This window comes from Spermophilus citellus (genome assembly GCF_964194105.1).
Source record: "Spermophilus citellus genome assembly, chromosome: 10".
NCBI classification, from domain to species: Eukaryota; Metazoa; Chordata; class Mammalia; order Rodentia; family Sciuridae; genus Spermophilus; species Spermophilus citellus.
This window is the reverse complement of record NC_138197.1, coordinates 6,931,755-6,942,025: the sequence shown is the minus strand read 5'-3', so window position 1 is coordinate 6,942,025 and position 10,271 is coordinate 6,931,755. Positions and strand designations below refer to the sequence as shown.

The window sequence follows — 10,271 nt, the reverse complement described above, 5'->3', positions numbered from 1 at the left end:
GGTAGAATTTAGCCAAATTAAATTTGCAAATTTCTAGTGGTTTTTACAGGTGGGGAGTGAGACTATTTGGGATTTTAAAGATGTGTTTCAGAAATGCTGTCACATTAGAGCTTCATTTCTGTCCCTTGGGGTGGCCACCAAGTAAACAGCTCAATTTCCATCCCTGCTGGAGGTACAGAATGTAGCATTCACACTTGCCAACAGATAAATGTCTCCTGTCTCTGTTACGCTTAATGGCTTTTAGTGGAGTGAGGGCTGGTAGAGAGGAACTGACTTCCTCTTACTGGGCAAAAAGGAGACACCAGGAAGACCATTTCATTTCAGACACCTCCTTTCTTCCCAGATTACTGATCCACAGCCCAGCCCACTCCCTTTCAACCCCTTCAGGTAAAAGGGAAGACACAGGCCACCAGCTAGAGGTAGGGTGGGGTGGAAGAGACCCAGGGGCCTTGCGTTTGAGGTTTGTGAACAGAGGGAGGATTTGCATTTCTAGGAAGACCAGGTCTGGGTGTGCTTGGGCCCAATGTGCACCCCTCCAGTTCTCCAAGTGCTCAACGTGCAGGGAGCAGGGGAGGGGCCTTCAGCAGGCCCACAGAGGGAGCACAGCCTGTCCAGGTGTCAGGGACTTCTTGGTGGGAACCTTTGCAATGGAACTGTAGCAAGCCAGGACACGCATGCATCTTCCTCTGGGCGCTCCCGCTCACACCCTTTGTCTACGCAAGAGAAACCTATCAAATGTTCCACTCGGAGATTCTGAGATTTATCATGATTCCCTTAAAAAGAAGTAACCAAATGAGTGTATCCCAGCAGTATTCTTACAGCCAGCAGAAAATTGGGGAAAGAAAAACAATGTCCAATAAGAAGCAAATGGTAAAATAATGCAACCATTACATACACTAATGGGGAAGTGGTAGAAACCCATCCGTCTATTTATGTGATGAAAAAAAAAGTGTTAAATTTTTAAATGCAGGATAGATACTGAACACAGAGATTAAAAAAAAAAACATGCACCCATGATGAATAGCACAGCCAAATGTTTGCACCATTTAAAATCCCTAGACAGCACATCAGAAGTGATTCTTTTTTCTTCTTTTATTTCTAAATTTATCACAAAGGGGTTTTGTGTGGCGATTCTAGAAGTTATATGTTGAAGCAGGAGACCAACATACACCCTCACTGCTGTCTCCCTTCTTTGGCTTCTTTCTCTTTTATCCCCTGTGCACAAGGATGTGAGGTTGCCATCCATGAAACACCAGCTTCCCCTGGCCCAGTGTCCCCTTGCTCAGGGAGCTGAGCAAGCTGCAGGCATCTGTGACAAACCTGGATGTTTCTAGCTCCCTCACCCATCATGCACCCGTGAGTTCATCTGAACCTTCTTGGACTGGCTTATATTTTTAGCTGGGACAGCCTCTCAGGCCCAACAAGTTCCATGTGTTTTCTGCTCTCCAAGTGAAGTGGCACCGGCCTGCCTGCGTCCTCGGATGGCCTCCTGTCACTCCAAGGGGTCCTCCCTATTTTTTGCATTTCCGGCACAGAGGGAACAAAAACATGCCCAGCCGTGACGTGTTCCCATGAGCAAAGCCCTCGCAGGCCCCACCGGATTGGTAGAATCACAGGCCTCAGTGTCGCAGAGTCTCGGAAACTGCTGAGGCCAGTGTTTTCTTAAAAGTCCACATCACCGGAGTCAGTATTTCCAGAAACCAGTGGAAACCGTGCAGTACTCAGGACACAGTGACAGGGCTGCATGAAATACCAAGGTGTCGGAGTTTGGCTCGGATTTTCCCTGGGCTGGAATCTGATAACAATAGTTAACCTTGTTCAATTCAGAAACTCCAGCCGTTGTGTGTATACGCATGCTTATTTTGTTAATGGAGAAATTAACTATTATAGGAGAGGCAGGATCTTTTAAAATTTGGATGGTGGAGAAGGTAGATATTGCTAGGACTCTCCTAAGGTGGCCCAGACCTCTGTCCGGGAGAGGGCAGGAATGTTCTGGCACTGATGAAAATGTGGACGTGGAGTGGCTGCCTGGTCCCAGCGAGGAGGCTGCCCCTTGAGGCCATTGGCCTGGAACGAAGGTTGTCTGACTCTCAGAGCTGTGTGTCTCCAGGGTACCTACTCTACCTTTCTATTTACAAGCTTCCTGTACTGGGAATAACTGAGCAGAATGAATCTGTGTGTGTTCCAGTGTGGCCTTTCTTGACTGGAGTCTTCAGTTTGGAAAATGACAGATTATTTTTTTATTTTTTTTAAAGAGAGAGAGAATTTTTAATATTTTTTAGTTTTGGGTGGACACAACATCTTTATTTTATTTTTATTTTATAAAAATAAAATAAAGATGGGGCCTGTGAGGGCTTTGCTCATGGGAACACGTCACGGCTGAGGATCGAACCCAGCGCCCCACACATGCCAGGCGAGCGTGTTACCGTTTGAGCCACATCCCCAGCCCCATGACAGATTATTTTAATTGCCTTTCTCCATCCTCCCATCTTCCCATCTGGAAACCACATTCCAGGTTCAGCAGAGGGCAGGGGTAAGAAGGTAGGCTCCAGACCCTGCCAGCCTGGGCTCCAATCTAGGCTTGCTGGTCTGTGATCCCAAGATGAACTTCTCTGAGCATCAGTTTTCCCAGTTGCAAGATGAGGAAAATGATAGTGTCTGCCCTTTAGGGCAACTGTGAGGATGAACCTGCCTTTTGAATGAGGACCACTCGTCCCAGCCTTGTGCCTGGAACATAGGAAACAGGAGTCCTCATCGCCAGGGTCCTTGTTGTTATACGTGGTTTCCATGGAAAGACCACAGCCAGGGCGGAGCGTCAGCTCTGAAGCATTTTGTTTTGCTGGGTCAGGGGCATTACTCCTTGTCATGCTGCCTGCTTTATCTTTAAGGGAGAGCAAACAAACCACTGCCCATTTGCTCCGCTTTCAAAGAGGGGAAAGCAAGGCCCTGAGAACCAGTCACTTGTTCAAGACCACACAGCTATTCAGGGCTGTGTCAGTCAGCTCCCGGTCACTGTAACAAAATACCAGAGATAAATAACTTCTAAAGAGAAAACGGTTGTTTTCGCTCACAGTTTTGGAGCTTCTGGTCCGAGATGGGGCAGTCCCACTGCTTTGGGCCACTGGGGTACATGCCAGATAGCAGTGTAAAGAGCGCTGTGGGAACACATTGCTCACCTCACAGCCAGCAAGCAAAGAGAAAGAGGATGAGGATGGGGTTCCCCAGGCCCCTTCAAGAGCAAGCCCCCCATGACCTAAGGGGTCTCACAAGGCCCCTTCTCCTAAAGGTCTAGGACACTTCTCAATAGCACCACTCTGAGGACCAAGCCTTTAGGGGACACTCAGCATCAGGCTAGAGCCAGGCCAGCGTGGGAGGAAGCACCTGCACCTCCTGCTGGCCCAACTGCCCAGGTGTCCTCGTGCCCACCCTCGCGCCCAGCACCCTCGTCCCTCTGGAGGCCTCCTTTGAACCTACAAACAAGGAAATTAGGGAGAAATGGGAGAAAAAGACAGACACATGGAAGCCCGTCGTGATCCCTGAGCATGGCCCACATGCCTGGTGCTTGGTTGGTCTCTGACTTGGCAGCCCCAGGCCCCGCGGCCTCCAGAGTGCTGGTGGGCTCTGCTCCTCTTTTCTTCTTTCCCCATGTCACCAACTGCTCTCTAAAGGGCCAGTCCCTCCAGCCCCACTCAGGAGGCTCCAGTGAGGGGCTGGGTGACAGAGACCAGGGGCCTAAGAATGGCCAGGAGTGGTGGGTGGCCTCTGCCTGTGTGAAGCCTTTGCCCTCCCTCTGATCTCCAGGGGTATGTCCCAAGAAGTCCCTTCTCAGGTCTCTCAGCCCCTCTGCCCTGAAGCCTCCCTACCTGAATTGGCCACTTCCTGAGCACTCCTGGGAGGGGCCAGATGTCCAGGGACGGGATGCCACACGATCAGCCATTGCCATGATCACGTAGGGTGGAGATTCACAGGTCAAGAATCGATGTGATTAAGCCTTCAACTAAGACGACACAACAAATATGATCAGAACTTTCTAGAACAAAGCTTGGGCAGATGTTTTTACCCTACTTGGCCTGTCTCTGCTGCCTCAGTGAAAGACTATTGTGGGAATTTCGAATCAGGTTCAGAGCGGGGCCACCACACAGGCTGGGGGTGGTATTTTTGGTTGAAGGAGACTTTCATTAGTTCCCCACAAATTGTACCCTGCTGGTGGTGGCCTCTGGCCCAATGGCGGGACAGCCATGCCCAGTAACTCACTGTGTAACCCCCTTTAAGGTTCCCCTCATGTAAACAGAGCCTAGTTGATGTCAGCAGGGATCCTTGTGACCTTGGTATGCTGAGCTCCGTGGTGGCAATGGTGAGTGGCCAGTGATCTGGGGAGTTTCACCAGCCAGGCTGGAGGCCCGTCTCCTCCTACGGGCAGAGAGATGGTGCATACAAAGTCACCCCTGACCTGCTGTCATTGCCACTGCTGCTGCTTCCCACGGGCTCCGGAGTGGGAGAAGGTCCTCGTGGCGGGAAAACTTCTCTGGGAATGTCTGTCAAACAGAACACTTCAGGGCTGGGCTGTGTGTGTGTGTGTGTGTGTGTGTGTGTGTGTGTGGTTTAAATTGCAGAAAGACAGTGGCTGCTCTTTACAAGAGAATCACTGATTATGGGAGAACCCACTGAGCACCCTACAACTTTTTAAGTTGGAACAAAAGACAGGAAGGAATGAAGCTTACAGTTAAGGAAAATCTATTAAAACTACCTTGCCATGCTCCATATGTGTAATATGAAATGAATTGCATTCTACCATCATGAATAACAAATTAGAATAAATAAATAATTTAATTTTAAAAAGAGTGAATAAGACTACTCTATTAAATATTATATAAATTTCACAGTGAAATTAAAGTATCACATAAAACACAGCTCAACTTCCTTTTAAAAAGATTCATATCCAAACTTAAGAAAACAGCCAAGACATGGAAATATAATATACAGACATTGGCTGCGTCAAAACAGGATGCCCTTTGGAACTGTAACCAAATTCTCAGGGCCTCAGTGATTTTTCCTGAAAGGATAAGATACTACAAAGAGCAATGATAGCATAGTAGGTATCAACAGAGAGAAAACAAAAACAGGCCTGGATCCAAGACTATTCAGATAAAGATCCTTAACCAGGGCTTTTGTCACAGAACAGGCCTTATGAAAAATTTGTTTAGTTTTCAAAAATGAATTTGATTTAGGGGCTGAGGTTGTGCCTCAGTGGTAGAGCACTTGCCTAGCATGTGTGAGGCACTGGGTTCAATTCTCAGCACCACATAAAAATAAGTAAATAAAAGTCTATCAGCTACTAATAAAAACACTTTTTAAAAAAACTACCTTGTATTTGTGGGGCATGTGGCCTTGTACTTGTCACCCCCTCCATTATTATACCTAATTCTCTTGCCCCCAAATATACATAAGTTGGAGCTAAAGAATGTGGGCTATAAATAGAAGAAGATCAGAACTCTATTTCTCACTAACAATGTGACCTTGGGCAAGTAACTTAACCTCTCTGTGCTTCAGCCTTCTCTTCTGGACAATAATAATACCTCTTAATCTTGTCCTTTAGATTAACAATTGAAAAGCATAAAAAGTGCTTAACACAGAGACCAACACAAAGGAAGAACTTAATAAGTGCTATCGAATGCTACTGAACATGTTGGAGGTGATACTGAGGGTCACACTGTTGACATCATTTCCATAAAGGAATTAACTGGTTTGTAGTTTAAATGAGATTCCAGGAGGCCTCTAGTGATCTGACTGCTTCCTTTAAACTCAGGTTTTCTACTCAGGGAAGAACAAATATTGCCCAAGCTTTAAGCACAAAGAAGCTGGACTGCAATCTTTGGAATAATGAAATGCTGTTGTGGTGGTCTTCATGAGACCTTGTGCATATGAGTATCCTTCTATCAGAAAAGCATATAAAATTGCAAACAGTAAGAGATACAGAAACAATGGAGCTGGAAATTACTGAACTAAGAGTAGAACACAAAAGCCTAAGTGGGCCGAGGTCACTCTGATGCACTTTTAGTTCACAAAGCAGTTTTACTAATACTCTGGTGCTCAGGAAGGGAAGTATTATCCTGCCCATTGCACAGGGGAAAGAATAGAGTCTCAGCTAGGTGGCACAGCCAGAGGCCAGAAGGAGGGAGACAGAGGTTGAACAGAAAGACAGACAGGAACCACATCCCCCAGGACTCAGAGGACTTGAAGGCATGTGCATTTGCTCTGAGCCTGGTGGGAGCCGTGACAGGTCTTGACAGGAGAGGCTGCCATCTGATGTACATTCTGGAAAGACCCCTGGCTGCACTGGAAAAAGCAAAGGTGGAACCAGGGAGGCCGCTTGGGAGGCTGCTGTGGAAGTTCAAGCCAGAGGGGGGAGGCATGTGGATCTGGCGACAGGTGGGAAGCAAAGGAGCAGCCTTGCTGTAGGCTGGCTGTGCATCCTGGCAGAGCGGGTGGAGGACCCAGGAGGCTCTCAGTTTCTGAGTGACTCAGTGGGAGGTTGAAGGGGTGCATCTTCAGAGGAACAGTTTTGGAGGGTGCAAGGAGTCAGGGTCCCTGTGAACTTGTTAGCTACAGCCATCTAGGCACTTAATTATGCAAGGAGAGAGGTCCCCAGACATTTGGCCTTCTCTGGCAGAGAGCAGGTCACACTGCCCTGCTCCTGGGCATCGGACCAATGCTTCCTGTAAGCCGGGGGAGCCCAGGGCCATCCCTGCCCAGCCTGTCTGTAAAGGATTCTGCTGCTGGCTTCCAGAAGCCCTGTATTCCTTCTGCCACCAGGGAGCCAGGGAGCAATTAATGACCCTTCTCAGAATGTTGGGCCTGCTACAAGAAACAAACAAAACCCCCGATGTCCTGCCTTCTGATGTTTCAGGCTTTGGGTTACTTTTTCTTTCACCAATCTCCACAGGATCTTTCCTCTGCTCATGCTTGAAAGCCTTTCTCTCTTTCTTCTTAAAATACCGCACTCAGGCCTTAAGTAACCTTTGCCCTCTGATGGCTGCTGTGTCGATGAAGCCTAGTAAAATTACAATAATATCAACAACAATAATAAGCATGGATAGAGTGCCATTCCATTAAAAGACTTTCATAAGCATACTTGATTTTACAAAAATCTCCGAGGTGAGATAAGTTGCATGTTTAACTCTGTTGGAGAGGCCAAGAAATAGAGTAGCTGAGAGCATGTGAATTTATGGTAATAACGGCACTTTCAAATTGAAAGAGTGGAGCTGGATGAGGTACTTGGAGCAGGGCTTGGTACAGGACTGCTGCTGAGGTCATTGTCATAATTTCCAGGGAAAGATGCTAAGGCCCTGGGAGGCTCTGGGGTGCACCCCCGGCTGTGCATGCACCCTGTCCTGGGCACCATTCTCCAAAGGAATCTGATCCCAAGTGAGCTCAGTTGGATGGAAAGGCTCCTGCCAGGATGGGGTCCTCAGGAATTCCTTCTGGACTTTCTGGGAGCTTCCACACCACTCCCCCAGCCCGGAATGGCTGCCCTTTTCCTGTGAAGGCTGGTGGAAAGCACCACACAGGCCACTCTGTGCCTGTCCTGCCTCCCTGCCCCCTGCCTGGTGGCATCCTCTCCCCCATCATCTTCTGGTCCTCCTCCTTCTTCAAGGTGGGATTCAGGCCCTGCCTCCACCACCTCCTCCCCAGCCACCCGGACTCCTAGTGCCCTTCTCAGTGGGTTTCTGCAACCCCCAGCCCTGGGGCCCAACAGACAAGCGCAGCCATGGATCCAAGGTTACTCCCACAGGGGCACCTCGGCTCCCCTCTTGATCACCAGAGTCAGAGGCCTTGTCCTGTACCTTCTCACTCTCTACCCACCCCACCTGCCACCGCCTGTGCCTGGCCCAGGCCACGCCCAGAGCAGGTGCACACACCATACAACAGACTTCTAAAAAGTACGAAAGTAATGATCATCAGAACCCCCCTTGGAATGAACAGCTGTGCTGGTCACTGTTGTCCACGTGGGGGGCTCATCCAGTGTTCCACAGGTGGCCCCGTGGTCCAGAACCAAGGATGTCAGAGGGCACCCCTTCTCCCCTCACCACACTCTCACCCTTGGTGTTGGCCAACCTTTCCCCCTAGTAGGTGGCTCCGCGGGTCACACCTGAGGACCCAGTGTGAGGTCCGCTAAAAAGCACAGTTATGAGTGGAGGGTGTCAGGACGTGGGCAGCTGTACAATACTGTGCCCAGGCTTGCTCTTGGCCTTGTAATCTGACTCTTTGAAGACAGCTCCAAACATGGCTTCCAGGGCGAGTTGGCCAAGGGAAAGGCACGGCCTGCCCTGGGAGCTCTGGGCCCTTTTAAAACTTGCCCTCGAAATACGCTTTGAAGAAGGAGTGAGGGAGCCCTGCTGACCTCGACCAGGTGGACTCTGGGGGGTGAGGCTGGGTCTGTTTGTGCATCCTCCAGAGAGGGAGCCCCCTGCCAGAGAGGAAGCCACCTGCTGAGCCAGCCCCCAGGGGGACAGACCCCGCCCTGCTGTGAAGCCGCCACCCGGCGCCAGGCCACGCCCCCTTTGGCTGGAGGAGGTGGCCTGAATCACCACCGCTCCTGCCTCTGTCCCTGGCCTTTACCCCCCACCCTGTTCCTCCAAATTTGTTTCAGCCCAGTGGCTCCCTCCACTGATCTGAATTTAATTATTTCATTCTTTATAAATAGAACAGTCCCCAGCCCCCCGTCCTCACCCCCACTCCCCAAATTAACCGACTTCTCCTCATTAAGGGCTCTGAACTCAGCCTGTGAGGGAAGACCTTGGGGCCCATTCTCAGCCCTGTGTGTCTGTGGCCCCGTGGTTCTTCTCTGTTAAAATAATGAAGATTCAGTGAGGCAGGGGGCCCATGAGAATGTCCCTGGATTCCCAATATTTGGGTTTTGTCCAGTAAAATAACTTCCTGGGCATCTGAGGGAGAGGAGGTGGACTCTCAGTTTCTTCAGAGACCTCTTTCAAGCTGGCTGGAAGCAGCTCAGGAAGCCAGTGTGCCCTCCCGCACTCTGCCCTCGGACCTGTGGCCAGGGTGGGCTGGGAACCAAGACATTTTCCCCGTGGGTATCGTGGAAGGAGGAGGCAATTTGGAAATTCAGCCCCTACACAGTTCCTGAGTGATGGTTATGAGTCCTGAGGAGCCTCTGAAATCTGTTTACTGGGCTGCTACACCACCAGGGCCTCCTCCGGGCACGCATGTGGCCCCAGCTGCTGGGAACTAAACTCACCAGATGGGGTGTGTTCTCCAGCAAAGCCTCAGGCCCACATTGGAACAGCAGAGCAGAAGCATGTCTGGCTTTCTCCAAGGTGGATAGGGGGGAAAGAGTGGGAAGGGCATTTGGCCATTAAGGTTCTGCTTAGAAGACGTCCCCCAAGGACACTTCTCCACCCACCAAGGCATCAGAGTTAGACGCACCCCACTAATCCCCATCCCCTCATCTGGCTTTTCTTCCAAGCACTTATTGCTACCTGACATTTTTTTTGGAAGGGGGATTTGTTGTTCTGGTACCTGGGATTGAACCAGGGGCACTTTACCACTGAGCCACATCCCCAGCCCTTTGTATTTTTTTGAGACAGGATCTCACTAAGTTGCCCAGGCTAACCTTGAACTTGAGATCCTCCTGCCTCAGTCTCCCAAGTTGCTGGCATTACAGGCATGGCCACTGTGTCCAGCCCAGACCTTTTATATTTACTTGCTTGTTGCATGGTCTGCTCTTCTCTCTGACGCTCAGATTCCACAAGGGGAAGGACTTTGTTTCAATCGTTCCCAAATACTTAGCACCTGACACCTGTTGGGTACATCATGAGCATTTCCTAGCCCTGGGAGTCGCTGTGGGTCCGGGTCAGGGCTCTGGCTTTGGTCACATTACCTGATGTCTCCTAGCAACCTTAGGGTGTCAGTGCTGTGATATCCTGAGCTGTCAGGGGCAGGGAGGCTCAGACAGTCAGTAAATGTCCTCTGGGTCCCAGCTAGTAAGTGTTGTGGCAGGATCAGAACCAAATTGTCCTCCTCCAGATCCCACTGTCTCGACCACCACCTGTCAGCAGGCAGAAGTGGAAGCTCTCGTACTGGAAAGATTTGGAGATGGAAATACAGCCCAGCCTGTGACTCTCAGCAGATCGCCCCAATGCATTTTAGTCTCCTTCCTGTTTAAGCTGTTAAATTTTGTGAATTATTTTTGCTGCCTCCCTGGAGGTGGTAAGAAATGTGTCTATGAAGCATTGCTGCCTGCTCAATTACTG

General features: G+C 49.8%; 1 long non-coding RNA gene across 1 annotated transcript; it reads right to left on the bottom strand.

The window, feature by feature from the left end:
• Positions 1–5,691: 5,691 nt before the first annotated feature.
• On the bottom strand, positions 5,692–9,743 carry LOC308658508. Its single transcript, XR_014024185.1, has 3 exons — positions 9,632–9,743; positions 9,257–9,328; positions 5,692–7,051 (listed from the first exon to the last, which is right to left on the bottom strand). It is a non-coding gene; the product is annotated as an uncharacterized lncRNA (long non-coding RNA).
• Between the last annotated feature and the right edge of the window lie 528 nt (positions 9,744–10,271).